This window comes from Silene latifolia, chromosome 1 (genome assembly GCF_048544455.1).
Source record: "Silene latifolia isolate original U9 population chromosome 1, ASM4854445v1, whole genome shotgun sequence".
Classification (NCBI taxonomy): domain Eukaryota; kingdom Viridiplantae; phylum Streptophyta; class Magnoliopsida; order Caryophyllales; family Caryophyllaceae; genus Silene; species Silene latifolia.
In genome coordinates this window covers 176,796,580-176,818,284 of record NC_133526.1, presented here as the reverse complement: position 1 = coordinate 176,818,284, position 21,705 = coordinate 176,796,580, and positions in this window count along the sequence as shown.

The window sequence follows — 21,705 nt, the reverse complement described above, 5'->3', positions numbered from 1 at the left end:
TTGTGGTGAGCATATTTTCTCTCCTTTATTCTTGATTTCGAGAATATGATGAAAGATCATCGATTAACGAGAAATATTTGACTTTGCAGGATATTGAGGCGGCGGGCATCGAGCCCCCAGAGTACCCCGAGACCCTCGAGTACACTGACGCGACCGGGAGGACGACGATCTCCGAGCTGCGTGACTTTGACGTGGCTGTGACGGATGCTGGCATGGATGATTGGCAGCATCTGATTCGGAGGGTGAGCCTCTAATTTGCATAATTTTTGTGTAAGAACACATTTGGTTGAACTTATTCAATTATTGAGAGCTTCTTTTTGACAATGTAGGTTGCGCCGTCTCGGTTCGTGGCATTATGGAGGGTGGCCTACCGGCTGCGAGCTACTGCCGTCGAGGCACTTGTCGGCGGTCGAGGTCGTCAGGTATGAACCTTGTGTCTATTTCATTTTTTGAATTTTGATTTTCCGACTTTTCTTGTAATTATTTGAAATGATTGACATGAGCCAATTTTGTTGTTTACAGGGGGACCGCGAGCTGGAGCGAGAGTTGGCTCAGTCTTGGGAGGAGACAGCTCGCTTTTTGAGGGAGCTCGAGGTTCGTGACGCCGAGGTTGCTGCTCTCGCGGCAAGAGTTGCGGAGCTGGAGGGCGACCGACAGTAGTTTTGTTTTGTTGTTGTTTGTACCTTGCACATCTGTACATTTTGGACCTTCATTTTGAACATTTTGGACTTTGTTTGGGGCTCGAGCCCCCAGTTTGTTGTACATTTCCCTTTTTTGGTTGTATATATGATGGCCTGAGTGCCTTTTCTGCTGGGTTGCGTTGCTTGTATCTGCAGGTTAGCTTTGAACAGGTTTGGTAGATGACGGTTTACGCCGTCATGCTGCCGAAATTTACATAGAAATCACGTAGAACATACATTTGTATATACACATGGCCTGAATTAGCGCGAAACGAATGACTCAAAAGCACGCAAAAAATGCAAGAGAAAATGCAAAAAATGCAAAAAATTTGCCGGAAATGACCGGACGGTAGGGAGGGTTACCCCTAAAAAAAGAAAAAAAAATAGAAACCTATAAGTTAGAAATGAAATGATGAAAGAAATATATAAATGAAATAAATATATAAATTTTGAAATGAATTAAATTACAATGAAAATTATTTCCTAAAAATAATGAATTAAAATGAAAATTATTTCCTAAAATAAAAATATACAAGTGTGGTAAAATGACGAAAATGTTGATGTCGCCTCGAAATGCATGCCCGCGGAATTAGGAAATAGGGAATATGGTAATTTCCACGTATTTACCAAAATAATAATCCGTAGGAATAGGAAATTATTCGTCGAGGAATTTAGGAAAGATCCAACGCGGAAAATCAAGGAGATCTAGCTGGGGAAGAGGCGCAGCATGAGCTACGTCCCTTCGAAGAGGCGCAGCAGGTGCTGCGCCTGTTCCCAAGTGCGTCTGTTCTGGCAGATTTTAGGAAACAGAGTTTTAGTATAAATAGAGACGTCGATGGAGGTTTTATTCACACAATTCTTCCGTCTCTTCTTCGTCTTCTTACATAAAATTCTCAATACAAGCACTCATCATGAATACTTTGGAGATTCGCCTAAAAGAATGGACCAACGAATTTTCCAACATGGAGAAACACGACATGGGCGCCTATAATCTTGGATCATTGTTGAGTTTGAAGCTTATCAAGGTTGTCAAACCATTTTTAGATGCTTGTCTTGACTATTGGGACCCGAATTATCATGTTTTTGCGTTCCCCGGAGGCGACATTTGCCCATTTCCTGAAGAAATTGCTGCGATTGGTGGGTGGGATCCGGAACACTTGTCTGCCATTCCTTCTACTTCGCAAGGGTATAAGAGCAAATTTAGAGACTTGCTTGGGTTGACTAGGCTTGAGGTTGATCGTTTAGTGACCTCGAAAGGAGTGCGAATGTTGGACTTTATTGACCGATTTATTAACAGGGCCGACCCCACCGTTTCTTATGTTGCTAGGCGAAGGGCATTTGGATTTTGCTTGTTGCATGTGTATGTCTTCCAAGGGCATGTTGATGAAGACTTGAGAGGTGATCCCCGTCTTTTGGGCCTAGTTGAGCAAATGGAGCTGCGCAGGAGCCCAGCTTGTTTATGCTTAGGAGAGATCCTGTTGGGCTTGGATAATAGGAAAGCCAATCGCGACCTACCGTATTTGGGAAGTCCCGTTATCTTGCAGGTAAAAGAACATTTTCTTTTTTTTCTTTTTCTTCTTCTTTTTTTTTCGTTTAGTTTTTTTTCTTTTTCTTTTTTTTTCGGTTTTTTTTTTCTTTTTTTTTTTATGTCTAATACCTGCTTTTGGTAGGTTTGGCTTATGGAGCGCCTTCGATTGATCGAGCCCCCAGTTCATGTTCCTTCTTATCATGCTCGTTCGATTGCAATGAGGACCAGGATTTACATGGTGGACTTCACTCGAGTCTGCAATTATTGGGAGAACCAACTGAAGAGTGATGATGGCCCTTTGATTAGGTGGATCGTACCATGGTGGCACCTCAAATCTGTCACTGGAGTGTCTTCTTTGGATCCTACTCGATCTGTGCGCATTCCTGGCTTGGAGTTCATGGTGTGCATCTTCCCGAAAAGGCTGATGAGACAGATTGGACTAAAGCAGACGATCCCGAAGCTTGACACCGTCCCGCAGACTGCCGTGGCGCTTACTACAGAGAGCCGAAGGGAGTGGGCCATTAAATGGGCTCAAAGAAACGTGTGGTTCTTGAACTCTTCTGCAAATGCCTTATGGGTGTCGGATTCTTATCTGCGATGGAGGAAAGCTACCACTCCGGAAGAGCGCGAGAGATTGAGGAAGCGCGAGCCCGTTGACTACAAGGTGCGCGAGGTGGAGAAAGAGAAAGAGAAGCATCTGACTGAGGGAGAGGAGGAAGCCGGGTTTCGAGTTGTTCATCCTTCGAAGAAACCGAAGACCTCTCCTGTCGTGGATAGAGTGATTGACAAGAATGGGAAGTCTAGGCCTCGAGAAAGACCGTTGGTGATTCGGTCCGAAGTAGCGCAAGAGCGTCCGGCTCGAGGTCGTAACCAGAAGTATGACAAGAATGACAAGGGCAAAGGGAAAATTGAGGAATAGCCCATGTCTTTATTATTTATTATTATTATTATTATTGTTGTAATAAAAGGGTGGGGTTTTTAGAATCCTAGCCTATTTTTATTTTTATTATGTATCGTATTATTATTAGAAAATGTATGAAATAAAAAAGGTTAAATGGTTATGAAACCGTTATGATTTTCTATTTATTATTCTTGTCGAATTCCAAATGCAATGCAAATATCCTTCTATTTACATTTTAAAATAATGGGTTGTATCCTGTGAAGGATTGCCTACGTATTCATTTAGAAAAATGAAATCAAACCCTTGCACGTAGTTCGAGTAAATGTAAAAGAATAATTGTTCTAAGCAAGAGCTTGTAATGAACTTAGAAAATAAGCATGAGGTTTTTGCTTACTCTGAAGGTGAAGTTTAGTTTATTCGATGATATGAGGATGACAAATTTGTCAAAATGCAAGAGCAGAGTGACATTAGCTTATTTCAGCTTAGCCAGGGGCCGTTTATTTAATGCCACAAGAGCGACACGTGAGGTTACGCGAGGCGCGTTTTTGTTCCTATCCTAGGCATAATACCGTTTTAGTTGGTCAAGGTTTGTTGGGTTGGAAAACTCATTCCCATCTAGGTCTGTGATTCTAACCGCACCCCCTGGAAGTATGGACTTGACTAGAAATGGTCCGGCCCAATTAGGTTTGAATTTTCCCCGTGGGTTGACAGGTAAAAGAGCTCTAACCGACTTGAGCACTAAGTCTCCTTCCTTGATGTTACTTAGCTTAACCCTTTTGTTGAAAGCTCGTTTGATACGTGCTTGATAGGTTTGGACATTATGCAAGGCGCGTAGCCTACATTCATCCAGGAGGATGAGTTCTTCGTATCTATCCCTCTTCCAATCGGCTTCTGGAATTTGACTTTCGAGTAAAATACGCAAGGATGGTATCTCTAGCTCGACTGGTTGTACAGCTTCCATGCCGTAGGTCAAATAGATAGGAGTAGCCCCAGTGGGCGTCCTAACAGATGTACGATATCCCCACAAAGCAAAGGGTATCTTGCTTGGCCAATCTCGATAGTTGTCAATCATTTTCTTGAGAATTGTGACAACGTTCTTGTTTGCTGCCTCTACCGCGCCATTAGTCTGTGGTCTATAGGGCGAAGAGTCGTGATGCCTAATTTTGTACTTGGCTAGCAATTACTCAGTCTCCGCTTGGAAATGTGATCCATTATCACTAATGATCTCATGTGGGCAACCATATCGACAGATGATGTTGTTTTGTATGAACTTTGCCACGTTTTTAGCCGTACGACTAGTGTAGGAAGCCGCTTCTACCCATATGGTGAAATAATCGATTGCCACTAGGATGAAACAGTGACCTCCTATTCCGGCCGGGGTTATCTTCCCGATTATGTCAATTCCCCAGGCATAAAATGGCCAAGGAGATGTCATCGTCTAGAGCAACGAGGGAGGGACATGTTGTACATTCCCGAAGATTTGGCAATTGTGGCAATGTCTTACATATTTGATGCAATCGGATTCCATTATGGTCCAATAATACCCCAAACATGTGATTTTATTTGCCATCATGGGCCCACTCATGTGAGGACCGCATTCTCCATCGTGGACTTCTTCCATCACTTTCCGCGCCTGTGAATGATCAAGGCAACGTAGGATTACACCAAGAGGTGTTCTTTTGTATAACTCTCCTAGCATGAGAACGTGTTGGGAAGCTAGTAGGCATATAGCACGTTGTCCCCTTTTGTCCATATCAGGTGGATATATACCGTTGAGCTTGAAATTCAGGATTGGTTGGAACCAGGGTTCCTGCGCGATTTCCTCTTCGTCGGTGATTTGGTGGACATAAGCTGGCTCTGACCGTCGTTCGATGCATAAAGGCATTTCCACCATGTCATCTGGCATATTAATCAAGGATGCAAGTTTTGCAAGAGCATCTGCAAATTGATTTTCTTCCCGAGGTAGGTGTAGATAGGTCACGTGATCAAAGAATTGGGCAACTTGGTCTATTCTAGCTTGATAAGGTGCTAAGCTTTCGCTTCGGATTTTCCAAGATCCCGTAACTTGATTGATGATCAGGGATGAATCCCCGTGTACTCGGAGGTTCTTAATGCCTAAGCTCACTGCCGCTTGTAGTCCAATGAGACAAGCTTCGTATTCTGCAGCGTTATTTGTCATCTCGAAGTCGAGTTTGACAGAGATTGGTGTATGCTCGCCTTCAGGAGAAATGAGCAACACTCCTATTCCAATTCCTCTTAAGTTTGATGCTCCATCAAAGTAAAGGTCCCAGGAGTCTACATCAGTTTGGACTATATCCTCGTCTGGAAATGACCAAGTATCTATTGTTTGTGCATCATTGATGGGATTCTCTGCGAATAATTTGGCAATGGCGCGACCTTTTATAACTTTCAGGGGTACGTATTTGAGATCGAACTCTGAGAGCATCAAGGTCCATCTTACTAGGCGTCCGTTGAGGACGGGTTTTTCGAAGAGGTATTTGACTGGATCCATTTTGGAGTATATTTTGACGGAGTAGCTAAGCATGTAATGGCGTAGCTTCTTCGTTGCCCACACAAGAGTGAGGCATGTCTTTTCGAGTTGTGAGTATTTACACTCGTACTCCAAGAACTTCTTACTAAGGTAGTAGATAGCCCTTTCTTCTGTTCCTACGGTTTGAGCTAGCATGGCACCCATGGTTGTCTCGGTTACTGTGAGATATAAACCAAGAGGTTGATCTCGTTGAGGTGGCATGAGCACTGGTGGTTTAGCCAATATCTCTTTGATTCGGTCAAATGCCTTTTGACAATCGTCATCCCACATGGTGTGGTCCGTTTTCTTGAGCTTATTGAAGATAGGTTCACAAATCATGGTGAGTTTCGATATGAATCGACTTATATATTGCACTTTCCCTGGGAATCCTCTAACTTCTTTTTCTGTTTGAGGTTGTGGCATTTCGATCAGAGCCTTGATCTTGGAAGGGTCTATTTCTATACCTCGTTGGCTAACGACGTATCCCAGGAGTTTACCATATGTTATTCTGAATGCGCACTTCTGAGGATTGAGTCTCATGTTGTACTTTCGTAGCATTGCGAAAAATTTGCGAAGGTTCGCAATATGCCCCTCTCTATCCTTGGACTTAACAATCATGTCGTCTATGTATACCTCAACTTCTTTGTGCATCATGTCATGTAAGAGTGTAGTTGTGGTGCGTTGATATGTAGCTCCAGCGTTGATTAACCCAAATGGCATGACCGTATAGCAATAGGTTCCCCATTGAGTGACAAAGGCGGTCTTATGCATGTCTTCTATGGCCATCTTGATTTGGTTATAACCCGCATATCCATCCATGAAGGATAGTAATGCGTGGTCTGCAGTATTGTCCACCAATATGTCGATGTGTGGTAGAGGGAAGTCATCTTTAGGACTTGCTTTGTTTAAGTCCCCAAAATCAACACAAACACGGATTCTCCCATCCTTTTTGGGTACAGGTACTATGTTGGCTACCCAGTCAGAATTCTCGGAAACTTTGATGAACCCGGCTTTGAATTGCTTATCAACTTCTTCCTTAATCTTGAGAGCCCATTCCGTTCTCATTCGACGAAGCTTCTGTTTTACAGGTTTGAAACCTGGCTTAATCGGGATTCTATGTTCGGCGATATCCCTGTCGATTCCTGGCATATCTTTGTAGGACCACGCAAAGACGTCTTTGAATTCGTGTAGGAGATCTATGAAGTCGGCTCTTTCGGTAGAGCTCAAGGTAGTCCCTATCCTAAGTTCTTGGGGTTCTAGTTCAGTTCCTACATTGATGGGTTCGGTGTTCTCTATTACTGGTCCCCCTTCCCCTTCCTGTAGTATTTCTTTGGCTACGTACGGGGGTAATTTCGATCGAGTCTGGGTCTTGGTCATCCTCAGTATCATCGTAAACAGAATTGCACTCAAGATAACACAAAGAGTAAGCAGAACCTGATTTATTCATATTAAAGTTTGAGAAAAGTTGAAACAAAGAAGCCATCTGATCTGTGGTCAGTGGCGGTAAAGGGACAGTGGTTGGGACATTTCTCGAACTACTGTTACTACTCGAGGCTAAGCTAGGAGAAACAAAGGGAAAGGGGATGACGACAGGAGGTGACTCCTTAGCGACTTCTCTAGACTCCAACTCTGACTCCGACTCTGACTCTGACTCGAACTCATCGTCTTCTGGTTCTCCTTTGAACATCTCTCCTTCTCCAGTGGTGAGCTTGAAGAGTCTTCCTTGATTGTTGGTCCACTTGATTGATTTTCTCCATCCTTTCTGCTGACTCGCGTTAGTTTCTGTGATTAACGCGGTGGGGTTGAAGCGATCGTCTTGAAGTATCATGGTAATGATCTCATCCTGCGCGGCTCTAACAAATCGATCCTCTCCAAACAATAGACTAACATCTTGTTCGTCTAAGCAAGGTACTTGACGGGTTTTGACGGTAGGAACCGTTTCTGGAGGGATGAAGTAGCAATCGTGAAAGATCTCGATTCCGGCTAGCTTCCTCTCGAGATAATGCCAAGGCTCGGGAAATCCGTGAAAGAGTTCTAGACTTCCTTCCTTAACAAAGTACCCATTTAGGGTAGGGAGATAGGGTCGCATTTGGACTCCTACGTACTTACGGTTTTGAACTTGAGCAAGCATCTCGAGAACTTCTTCTTTGGTGGGTTTGTACCCTAGTCCAAGTGGTATCCTTTTAGAGTTGCCTTCCTTGTATGGTGCGAAGGTGTTTCTTCGGATAGGGTTCAAAGGCATTCCAGGGAAGTATCCCTGGGTTTTTAGTATGTGGTTGACCACCAAGTTGGAGTATGGACTGTAGTATAAGGGTGCCAATTCGCTTTCTATGACATTTATGCTTTGGAAGCCCCCAAGTTCATATACGGGATCTGTAAGGACTTGATTGTTCGACTTCTTTTCGATTATTGCCTTGATGGGTGACGAAGTGATCATCACCGCTTCGCCATTTAGTGGGATCTTGATCTTTTGATGAAGGGTGGATGTCACCGCTTTGGAAGCGTGAATCCAAGGTCTTCCTAGAAGTATGTTGAAGGAAGCCTCAATGTCCACTATTTGGAAGTTAACCTTTCGCTCAATTGGCCCTGTGGCTATGGTTAGGTTAACAAGTCCTACTACCTTTCGTCGTGTACTATCATATGCGCGAACACCTTGATTAGTAGGGGTCCAATCCGAATCTTTCATACCTAATTTGTATGCCGTTTTGAGGGGTATGACGTTGACCGCGGAGCCATCATCAACCAAGGTCATTGGCACATTCTTCTTTAGACAAATGACAGTGATGTAAAGAGCCAAGTTGTGACTAGCGCCAAAAGGCGGCAAATCTTCGTCTGAGAAAGTAATAGGATTACTTAGCTTCGGTGATTCTTGGAAGACCAAGTTGACTACATCTTCGGGTGTGGAGTTATGTGCTACATTTAATTTGGCCAAGGCTTGCAGTAAAGCTTGGCGATGTGGGAATGAGCTTGCTACCAATTGCCAGACTGGAAGATCAGCCTTTGTCTTCTGTAAATGCTTGAGCAAATGATCAGTGGAGTCCTCTTCGTTATCATTTGGGGTGACAACGTTGGTTGGACCATTTTGAGTAGTGTTTTGATATGGACGCCCCGAACGAGTTAGGTGGTCCACATCTTGGTCTTCACCATTTTGGACTATTTCTTTGACTAGGGCGTTTTCAATGAGATACTCGTCCTCATCATCATCGGCCCATACTCTGTTGATTGTAGCTAGTTCTCTTATTCTCATGATTTCATCCTCTAATTGCGTGATTTGGTCGACTAATTTATCACCCACGGTGACTATTTCTTGCATAGTAGCGTTTTGAGAGAAAATTAGTGGCACATGCTCCTTGGGCGTTGCGTTGGGATCATGTAAAGTTGTCACCACATTTTCTAATTCCCAAACTTGCCTATCCACACTCCTTGCCCCTGTGATGAAGTCGGAAATGGTAGGGGAGATAGTAGAGTAGAACCCTTCATTCTCGATTGCATGGGTTTCATCTTCAATTGGAGAAATGAGGTGTGAACAATCTAAGGTAGATTCTTCACTTGTGATCACTAGAATCCCAAGAGGGTTCTGAGTGTTATTGGGTTTACCTCCCGGCGGTATTGGTAGTCGACCATCTTCAATCATGTCTTGAAGCACATTTTTTAATTTGTAGCATTTTTCTGTGTCATGCCCCTTGCCCCTATGGTATTCACAGTACGAGTTCTCGTCCCAGAATTTGGATTTCTTTTCGGGTTCGGGAGTAGGTCCTATGGGTTGGAGTTTGCCTTGTTTCATTAACCTCTTAAGAGCGTTGGAGTAAGCATCCCCAAGATTTGTGAATTTCCTTGGTGGGGTACTTTTCTTGGATGGCTCGAGAACGTTAACTTCATCGGTCTTGCTAGTGGAGCCGTATGAACGACTTGTTGAGCCTTGATATCCTCGAGCTACCATTTTGGACAAGAGCCCTTTACGGATGTCATCTTCAATCCTTGTTCCTAGTACGGTTAAGTCCTTGAAAGTCTTGATGTTTTGGTATCTCAAATGGTTGGCATAGATGGGTTTGAGATTGTCCACGAACTTCTCCACAAGGGTAGCCTTATCCGGGCGTTCAACTAGTTGGGTACTAGTCTTCCTCCACCTACTTAGGAAGTCGGTGAATCCTTCTTTGTCATTTTGGGTAAGAACCTCTAGAGTGCGCATGTTAACTTGGATCTCGGCATTATCCGCATATTGCTTAGCAAACTCGATCGCGGCATCTTCCCAAGTAGCGATTTTCTTGTGTTCTAAAGAATAGAACCATTGCTTGGGGATGGTGTCAAGAGATGAAGGAAAGATCCTTAAGAACTGAAGGAAATGTAGATTCATATACATTTTAACATACTCAAATATGTCTAAATTAATTTGTCATAAAATTAAAACGGATTTTATGCATGCAAACAATAATATAAATAGAAGAGAAATCACATCCTTACAATGGGTATTTCGGTTTTATGGGCACAAGAGAGATCACCTTTCTCTCTTGTTCTTGAGCTTATCCTTATGGAAGAACAAAGATCTAAGTGTAAGATCTCTCCCCAAGCTTTATACCCAAGGCTTTCACTTAATTTGATTAATATTACAAGAACTAGTATAATATTAATGTGGTAGAAAAATTGAACCAAAAACATTTATAAACACATAAATGTTTCGGTTTTATGGAGGAAGAAGAAGAGAGGTTTTTGTCTCTCTAGAATTCTATATTTTGGATAAGTAAAAAGAATGAATCCTCACTCACACATTTTAGTGTAATATTAGGTAAAATTGGATGAAAAACCAATGATGGTTTTCTCATCAAAAACCGGGTGGAGGGGGGTTTATTGGGTAGCCAATGCATGCATACATTTGTCTTCACAATGTTTAGTAGGCTTGCATGGCTACTAAAGCATGTAATGATTGTGTTTACCACTTAATAAAACAACCACAATATTAGCTTAAACCTCCTCTTATTTTCGGCACATATGTTAATATGGTATCCATATTATTTTTGTCAATTGTAAATATGTCACATGTCATATGTGACATAAATTTGTTATGTATTTTTAACACATTAAAAATCAACGTATTAATAAAAATACGTCACATACAAAAATCGACTTAGTAATTTCATAATTACTTGTGCCAAAATATTTTACCATTTATAAATCGCATTTATAATAATTCATTCAAATCCAATTGTTTCTTTAAACAATAATTTCATCCGAGTAATGATACAATTCGATTACTCAGACCGTATCTCATTTAATCACATTTCAATTTGATACGTAAATTTTACTTCCAAAATCGTCCGTCAATTTTTCAAGTAATTTAATTAACTCGCAACATTATACGATCAATTAAATAATCAATTAAGTGTATTGCCCTTTAGGTATGACCTAGGGGTCAACTGATCACCACCGTCACACGACAATAATGTCAAACTCTAGTCACCAATCATTACCGATATATGTTGACCAGATTGACAAGAAACAAAATTACTTCCCAATTGTATTCTTTAAAATGAGATTTAACAATGATATTTAAATCATGTGATCGCACTATTGTTGAGGACACATTTCCCAACAATCTCCCACTTGTCCTCGACAAGTGTGCGTCACCAATTCTCTTGTCCTATTACTATCTCCCACTCAATGCAAGGTGTCTTTCGGTCGTACTTGCAAGTGATCATATCGAGAGTGGTTTCCTCGATCTGGAGAATAACTGATTGACCGGATTTATCCACTCTGGATACCTTCCGAGCGTGGCCACGCATTTCCAGTTCATTACTCCTCGAGTGGCCCTGAGATATTGTTTTAACCCTGACAAGGGGATGGACAATTCCTATCGCACTCATTCCCTTCGACTAGCCACAGCCATCATAACCCAAAATATGCCCATTTGACCCCATTTACGAAGGTCGTAGTAACACAAATCAAAGTTAATCTGAAACTGTGCCATCTTAGGTGAATAGTCTTTAGTCAAAAGAATCGACTCATTTGAATACTATAGCAGCTCTCGCCACGACCAGGCTATATAAATTGCCAGAACTCTATAAGCGGTCATAAGGCCCGACAAAATGTTCCTAACAGTCTGCCTATGTGATCGACTAGTCATCTCACATGACTGTATGGCACTTGAACTTGCCATCAATCGCCTCACACTCTAGTCACTTCGAGACGTCACCTCATACAAGTGACTATGGGCAAATACAATGCTAATCCGTGTTCACTTTAACGGGGTTCAATTGTCACTACAACCCGTTTGGATGTAACAAAGTATAATAAAAGAGTTTTAAAATAAAACTCGAACGACAAATGCGATTATCACACATGAATAGTCAATGCCTGATTACTATTCCATGTTCTATAATCTGATTTGATCTTGTACGTAGTTGTTCATTTCAATTCAATTGAAATGACATGACTCATCATGTTTAGCCTTTTGAGAAGGCTTTGGTTAGTAGGTTTTATCAATTTCTTGTACCTTACTCAACCTTACTACATTATTCGGTTTCCTTTGTAATGTATACATTTGCATCACAAAACTTTCTGAGTACGTGTCGAGATCCAATCAAGACATAGGTCCTCTTAGCCTAAGAATAGCTCCCACTGGTTTCACAGTGTGCGGGACTCATCCTCTTGCACATCTCATGATTGCAAGTGTACTCAATTTCCGTTATAAATATCTCTCATTGTTCTTTATTGCCTAGAACGATTCTAGAAAATCTACTTCTTAATTATCATAGCCACAATGGTATCTTAACCATCCTAATGTGTTTTGATTATGGTTTTGTCGGAAACCATGCGCAACCTCAATTGTCAATTGTCACTTGTGTAACACACTTACACAAAATTGCATCATAAACACTTTGCTTTACTTCCTTAATGCTTCTGCATGCACTTAAGGGTAATCTTTATGGCGTACTTGGCAAAGATTACTTAAATTCGATTTTGAAAACAATTCATCATACTCAAAGTATATGAAGTGTTATACATCATTATTCATTTAATTGATCCGTAAATGAAGCAAATGGAATCAATCAAATATGTTCAATTTAATTGAACTAGTCATGAATCTTATCAACATAAGACTTCTTACTGACGCTAATATCATGTGGATTTATCTTCATAAATCTGGATATTAAAGATGTATTATAATACTCCAAAAGTCTTAAATCATTCTTGATGATCAATATGTCATCCACATATCGGACTAATTAAAATTTCCGTAACTCCCACTAAACTCCATGTATAAACACAACTTCTCGACTTATCGAGAAATGTTTTATCACATGATCAAAATGTTGATTCTAACTCATTGATGTCCTACTTAAGACCCTCTCTTAAGTTTCACATTATCTTAGGATTGCAAGAATCTACTAAACTCAAGACATGTATTGAATACATTCCTTCTATTGAAGAAGTGGGTTTTAGATTCACTTGCTATGTATTTCATAACCTCATAATGAAACACAATCCCTAAGAAGATCCAAATAGACTTAAGCATTTCAATTAGTGCAAAACCCTTTGCAACCAATCTTGCTTTGAAATATCTCTTTATTAGTGCAAAACTCTTTGTCACTAATCAAGCCCTTTTGTTTCGGATTTTCATGGCTCTAAGCCTTGTATAGTCATATGTTCATTACTTTCTAGAAGTAATCAACTTGAATCAAACAATTTCTTTTGTAAGTTATAAGCTCTTTACTTTCTTCAAAGTAGCATGAATTCATCATTTTTAACAAGTGACGAATTTTAACCTCCTAGGTTTTGAAGAAACAACGTCTTACACAAAACGTTTTATGTAGCCAAGAAAGACCAGTTTCTTGCGACATAACATTCTTTGTGGCTCTTGTATGAATAATTTCTCCCACTCTGTCTTCTAAAAATAAACTTGTATTTTAGAAAGACAGCTTCATGAGCCGCAAACCCGTCGTACTCGTGAAAATTGAAATGGAAAAAAATGAGCATTTGTTTCTTGTGAAAACTTACAACCATGGTACCCTTACCATTTCATATCTCATATGATTCGTATTAGTGGAAAAATAATTTAGACAAAATGATAAAATCCCCAAAAGGATCAAGTAACTCAAAGTAACTTGATTGAAGTCCAAACCATATCGAATAGCGTTTGAATTCTTATCCATCCACACATTATTTCATAATGCGTGCTAAGAGAGATTAACTTGTGATACTATATCACATTTCCTTTGGCTTATATCAAAGTCTTCACTTTGATAATCCCATCACGACTATATCGTGATTCCTTGAACTCTTTGAAGTTCTTCAAAGATTTCTCCTTTTACCTTATTAAGTGAACACACTAGTGTCAACTTAAATCGTTGGTAAAAGAAAATGATCAATCTATTTTGGATCAATGATTTACAACCTCGGTCTCCTTTTTTCAAACAAAAGGCACGAGACATCTTGCTTTGAATACAAGATACGCATATACCATTAACAATCTAATGGTTTCAAGAGTACTCGATAACTCTTTGCGTTCATCATTCCAAAATTTTAAGGTTTAATCTTGGGTTACCAATTTGAGTCTTACATCATCTACATGATATGTCATTCTAGTTTGGTTTAGAATATAATCACCTTGATAATGGGCTAGCCATTCATCAAATCGTGGTGTATAGGGTCACAAAAGTGAAAACCTCTTTTGTCTCTTAACAAGTTTATATTCTTATTTAGAGTTTATGCACTTAATAGTCACAATTAAGTACCACTTTAAATCCAAAAACTAGATTGAGTACACAATTACTCTATCTCTCAACTTCATTGTTGCTAGTCGTCATATTCTAATCATCCTATGTATCAAGTACAATGATGAAAACCTCCATTGGTTTCTAATATTGACGAAGTAGTATTAGCAAAATTTTATGTCTAATCAAATAAACATTTAAAGAAGAAGGTCCCATTAGATGTCCCACAACTAACTTGTTGATTCTTCAATAATTTGGGGTAGTTTCCTTTCTCGTGTCCAACATTTAAGACAATGGAAACTATATCGGTCGGGATTGATAGGTTTAGTATCGTCATTCTCAACAACTTTACCTTTAACATTACCTAGTATCAATTCCATTATTATCTTTACTTCTTGAACCTCGTTCTCATCTTAACGGTTTAAGAGAATGCTCCCACTCATTTCAATGAGTCTTTGCTTTGAGAAGCAAAATTGAATTTATGAAGATTACTCTTCATTTGTTCGTTTTAGTCTTAAAAACTTTCATTGAAGTGGTTGCGTTATTTTGGTCAATTACGAATTCTTGACAAAACTAATTACCAAAACAATTTTATCGCTTCGATGTACTTAATGAAATTAAGTACATGGAAAAACAATCCATTGCAAGTAGATGTGTTAGTCAAGAATCAAAAACCTGTTTGATAATGAATAACTTTAATCTATACTCTTTACAAGAGATCCTTAGCAATGGTTCATTTGAGGTTTTAGAAGCAAACTCATATTTGTCTTTAGTTACGATATTTTAATGGAGATTTGAATCAAAAACGAAATGATATCGTATATGAATTGTGGTAAAGAAATAGAACAATATGATAACGGAATAGTGGAAAACAAAACATTTATCGTTATATTAATACTTGTAAACAAGTATAGCATTTACATAGTGACCTCTACCCAACTATGATAAATGATTCCAAGACCCAAATTCATATCGATTTAGGCACGGTGGGGCCGATACATCCTTCATCAATATAACTCGGTGGATTAACGTTTAATCGATTCTACTTTTAGAACTCTCGGTCGATAATATTACATTAACAATTATCTTTAGCCCAAAACACATCGACAAGGGCACGGTGGGGCCGATACATCCCTTATCAAATACTTTTGTTGAGTTCAATCCAAATTTCGAATAAATGTGTCCATGATCCAAACCCACATTAACTTGGGCACGGTGGGGCCGATACATCCCTCATCAACATGAATTCGGTGGATTAACATTCATCACCCACTTCCCCTACGTAACAAGGTTTGTACCCCGGTGTGGCCGAGTGCACTCCCTCACGAAATAGGTTTTCATGGTTTCTACTATTTGGTAAGGCTAGTCTCAATTGATTGTTTTAGCGAGAGGTCATGTCAATTTATTATCTATCACGTTTTAAGTGAACTAAAGCGGTGAACTACGATAATTCTAATTGACACGGTCGATAAACTCGATAAAATGACAATGCATGTTTAGTTATGGCGATTTAGCAATGCATGTGACATAAAATAAAATGCAAGCATAAAATAAATAAATCCTAGTATGGCCTTCCTAAAAATAGAAAAACTATTAATCTATTACATATTCGGAAACCAACTCCATTGGTCCCTTGAACTTCGGTTGTTTCACGCATCTCGAGGTAACACCGTCTTTATGTATCGCCATTCTTGAAGAAATCCGTCTTTTGGAACTCCGGAATGAATAAAATTACATAATAAATTACATAATTTCCTATTATACATTTGTAACTAAAATAAAATAAATCTATTAAATTACAAAACGGTGATACGAGATCACAATAAAAATTACAACCGAATCGATATTCCCATACATTTCGGGAAATACCAATTAAAATCTAAGGCCATACTAAGTAAAATTACATAATTCAAAATTACATAAATTAAAAATATGACAATCATAAAGAAAATGCAGCATTATAATATGTATGAACATGCTCAATTTTTATGCCAAATCGCCTTTTAATTAGCCAATATCGTATATTACTCGGTTTTTACGGATTTGCGTGATTTCAACATTTTATAATCACAAAAATGCACAAACTCATATTTATGCATAAGTTAATTACCCTAACCTCTTAGGACTCAAAATATAGTCTCCACTAGTAATTTGACCATAATTAACTTTTATTTACAAAATTGTTCATAAATGGACAAAAATTTACAAAAATAAGCTATTAAACTTCAAATAAATCCAAAAATTTCAAATAAATTCAAAATTCAAAATTTAAATTCATGAACATTCTGGAAAAATCCATGACACTCATAATGTTCAAAATCTTAGGTTAAAAATTTCGAAATTTTTCCGGAAAAACAATGTTGCGGTTTATCGATATTTAATAAAATAATCATAAAAACATGTAAAAATTATTTTCATTAACTTTTCAATTTTAGATCTGAAAAAAATATTATAAAATGCAACATTAGACGTTTTTCCTAAGTCATAGGTTATGTTTTATTAATTTTCAACTAATAATGTCACTATTTATGCCATTTTTCTTCAAAAATTCATAAATCATGCTAAAAGACTTCTTTATAGCCAATTATTTTACACACATCTTATAAAATTGCATGTGACAACATATTAATTTTCTATGACCAGATTCGAAATTTAACTCATATTAACCTATTTTTCTCTTAAATCCGAATTTAATAATGAAAAATTCATTTTTCGAGCATAACAAGTGCAAAAATTATGAAAATTTACAGGTTATCTCAAAATAATATATGTAACAACATATCCAAAAACCAAGTGAAAATTCGAAGTATAGCTATTTTTAGACCAAAAATGACATTTTTACTCATAAAATCACATTTAAATGCCATTATTGTAAAATATGAACAATAAAAATCCGAAAAATTAACCAAAATATCCTAAAACACTTTAGGACCAGAAATATTAACATGCATGTAATTATTTCGTGATATATCATAATAACACAAATTTTACAAGTTTTATTTTGTTATTCATATAACTCGGAAAAACTTTTAACCAATTTGCATGCAAACAACCGTGGCTCATGATACCGATTGAAGGAAATGTAGATTCATATACATTTTAACATACTCAAATATGTCTAAATTAATTTGTCATAAAATTAAAACGGATTTTATGCATGCAAACAATAATATAAATAGAAGAGAAATCACATCCTTACAATGGGTATTTCGGTTTTATGGGCACAAGAGAGATCACCTTTCTCTCTTGTTCTTGAGCTTATCCTTATGGAAGAACAAAGATCTAAGTGTAAGATCTCTCCCCAAGCTTTATACCCAAGGCTTTCACTTAATTTGATTAATATTACAAGAACTAGTATAATATTAATGTGGTAGAAAAATTGAACCAAAAACATTTATAAACACATAAATGTTTCGGTTTTATGGAGGAAGAAGAAGAGAGGTTAAACAATAATTTCATCCGAGTAATAATACAATTCGATTACTCAGACCGTATCTCATTTAATCACATTTCAATTTGATACGTAAATTTTACTTCCAAAATCGTCCGTCAATTTTTCAAGTAATTTAATTAACTCGCAACATTATACGATCAATTAAATAATCAATTAAGTGTATTGCCCTTTAGGTATGACCTAGGGGGTCAACTGATCACCACCGTCACACGACAGTAATGTCAAACTCTAGTCAGCCAATCATTACCGATATATGTTGACCAGTTGACAGTAACAAAATTACTTCCCAATTGTATTCTTTAAAATGAGATTTAACAATGATATTTAAATCATGTGATCGCACTATTGTTGAGGACACATTTCCCAACAAGAACATCTCGGGTTTGATGCCTTTGATAGACATGTAATCCTTGAAGGCACGGATGTGGTTCAAAGGGTTTTCGTGCCCCTTGAATTTAGGGATATCCGTCATATTGAAGTTGGTTGGCAATTTGGAATTGACGGCCTCATACTTGCGATTATTCTCCCTATAAATGTCATCCCCTTTAAGATACATCAATTGCTCCTCTAAGTATTGGAGCCTTTTCTCGGCTACAGTCATTCCCATGGGAGGGTTTTTGTCCTTGGATTCACTCGCGAAGTCACCCACTACTTCACTTTCTTGAGGAGGCAACCTTCCCTCTACGGCGTAGATCTGGCCCTCGATGGTGTCAAGGCGATCATATACTTGGTCTTGGGTAACTTGGATTTGGGCTAGCGCGGCTAGGATTCGATCATTACCATCTTGAGGTTGGTTGAGGTTCACGTCACTTGTTTCAGGCATCTTGAAAACTGGATAAGAGATCGATGACGAATCAAAACACTATCGACCATTCTAACACACTTGCTAAAAGAAGAAATGTTTTTTGACTCGTGAAGTGGGTGTGTGCCACTTGTGTTGAGTGAGCTTTGAAGAAAAGACAAGGATTTGAAAATGTGTATCCTAGTCAACTATAGTGTAGTTGTAGGAGTGGACTCGAAGTGAGGTTTTGAAATGGGCTTGGGCCCGAATTTTGACTCGACAAACGGACAGAGTTTTGACTGAGTTTTGCGCTAATCAATGGCCTTTTTCGAAAAAAATTTTATTTAAAAAATAGGTTTTGATTTTTTACAAAAATCGTCATGGTTTCGTTTAGAAATGGTGATCACGTTAGGTACAAACATTTATACAAGCATTATAACGGGATGCTGAGTGCATTTAAAAGGGTTTTGGTTTAAAGGGTGGGTTGCCATACCGAACCATCAAACCCGAAGTCTGTGGAGAGGCTCGTACCAAACAAGAGTAAGGCCGATTCCTAGTCCATTTCCTCAAGTAGTGAAGGCCCTTGATACAAACAAGAGTAAGCATCATGGTATGGATGACGTCAATCGCTATCCATCCTTAGGCCCAAATAAGAATTAGGACCGTTTAGACGGGACGATTGGTCGAATGGGTTGGGTTGGGCCTAGGAAGGCCGAATAAAACGATCTAGGAAGACCGAGTTATGAAAACCGACAATTGTCTTGTACAAACTATTCCCTAACCTTGTTCAAGTTTCACCCTTGGCTACACATAAGTGTATTATCCCCAGCGGAGTCGCCAAACTGTGGACAACGGGGCCCACGGGGGCGCTTGGGAGAGGGAACAAGCGTTTGCATTTTGTGGAGTCGCCACCAATTTTTATGGGAAATTGGAACCGTTCGAATACCTCGTGCCATGTCAAGACACAAAGTAGAGACATGAACACCAAGCAATTGTTACCCTTAGCATTCTATGTCTAGAATGACTCTCGTGGATGCCAATGAACACGGATGTTCACAGAGATCTGGAGTAAGGGGTGAGGGTACGTATTAGGAAGCTCTTTTGATCGAACACCTAATCCCTCCCGCCTCGATAGCGGCCTCTACTAATGATTAGGGAAGTCATCTATACTCGATATATCGTCGATTATATGCATGCAATGCAACATCCAAGTTTTAATCCTAGCATGTGAAAATTAGACTAAGTCGGTTAACACGTAATTTAGCATACAATTAATGTCGAAGTAGGATTTAATGCCCAATTATATGTGAAGGCATACAAATGATGCAAGAAATATGATAAATAAAATAAATAAAATTACAATAATTACATTGGGTTCATTAATTTATGTCGAAAATACCTTTAAAACGGATAATTTGAGAAAAAGAATAAAAGAATTAACGAACATAACAGTAGGTGATAATACGGTTAATAGTTAATTAAATACGTAAGCTAATTAATTAGGTCAAGGCAGAACGGAAGTTCAGAGACAGAAATCAACCTGGAACAGGCGCAGCAGGACTGCGCCCTTTGGAAGAGGCGCAGCAGTTGCTGCGTCTGTTCCAAGGGTGAGTTCTGGCTGTGAAGCCGGAACTGCAAATCGTTAATTATTAATTGGTGAATTTAAAGGATTGATTAATATATTTACTCGGATGGAAGTGATTAACAGGTTATTTACATATGATTGATGGTCATAAAAGCAATAGACATGGATGAAACGGAATTAGAACGAATTTCTTACATGGATGAGTGATTGATTAGCGACATGGGTGAACAAAATAGGCTAAACTAAACGAATTAATGAAAAATTAATAACGAATATGATAATAGACAGATGGAAATATATCAAAGATCGAATTCCAGAAACCCGATATGAACGAATCGAATTCCTACAACCCGGATTGAATTTAATGACGAAAACCCGCAAATATGAGATTATAAGGGATTGAGGTCGGGATTTTAATGACAAATTAAACGTGTTAATTATGATGATTAACATACATGTGAAACTACTATGATTGTATCAAAGGAATAACAAGAAACAAACGAAACAAATAAACAAGACGAATTACAGAGGACGAAGGAAGAAGAAAGGAAGCAGGAACTGCGGCAGCCTCACGAAGAGGCGCAGCAGGTACTGCACTCCTTCGAAGAGGCGCAGCAGTTGCTGCGTCCTTTCTCGACGGTTTGTCTTCTAGAAATCCGTAAAAAGAGGTTTTAAACGAGGTTTTAGAAATCGGTTTTAAGAGGTGTTTTCGACATAAACCTTACATTAATAATACAAAAATTAAATAATAATAAATAAAGGAGAGATTTACACCCTCAGACTTACATGTTTGACGAAACGAGATGAACTAAGTTATCGATTAGTGATGCTCGACTCGAACTATAATGCAAATGTGAAAGTGTCCTCGTAAGAGGAAAACGATTAGATTAATTAAGTTGATTGATGTGGAGTTGGTCAAATTGGTCGGTCATGCAAACGAGGCTGGTACTCAGAAGGATCCGAGCTTACGTGGTCGAATGTTCAAGCACGTAGACGCCAAAAAGTAAGAACAAAGGTCTAGAATGCAAAGGGAGAAGAGAAGGGCGGACACTCGCGTGAGAAATATGAGGAGCGAAGGCTCCTATTTATACTAATCACGTGAAGGAATTAGGGTCTTCGGAGAGACTTTGGAAGTGAATCTCGGAAAGATATGAAAAAGATACGAAAAATACGCAGAAGAGGACCTGGGAAGAGGCGCAACAGTCACTGCGTCTCTTGGAAGAGGCGCAACACCTGCTGCGTCTGTTCCCAAGTGGTTTCCTACTGCGGAAGAAAGATTTCCGTGTTTAAATTATGGAATAAAGGGATAATTTGGTTTTCCTTAATATTTTGTATGAATATTACGGGAAATTGTTTACCAAAGAATAAAGATTGTGAAATATTTATAAAATATGGAATAGAAATATCCGGAACATTCCAGAACATTCTGACTCGGGATTTAACGGTTATCAGAAAATGAAGACGGTTTTAGGCCCGGACTCCAAATGTACTCTAATTACTGTCAAAACGACCGTATTGGCACGTAGATGACAACTAAG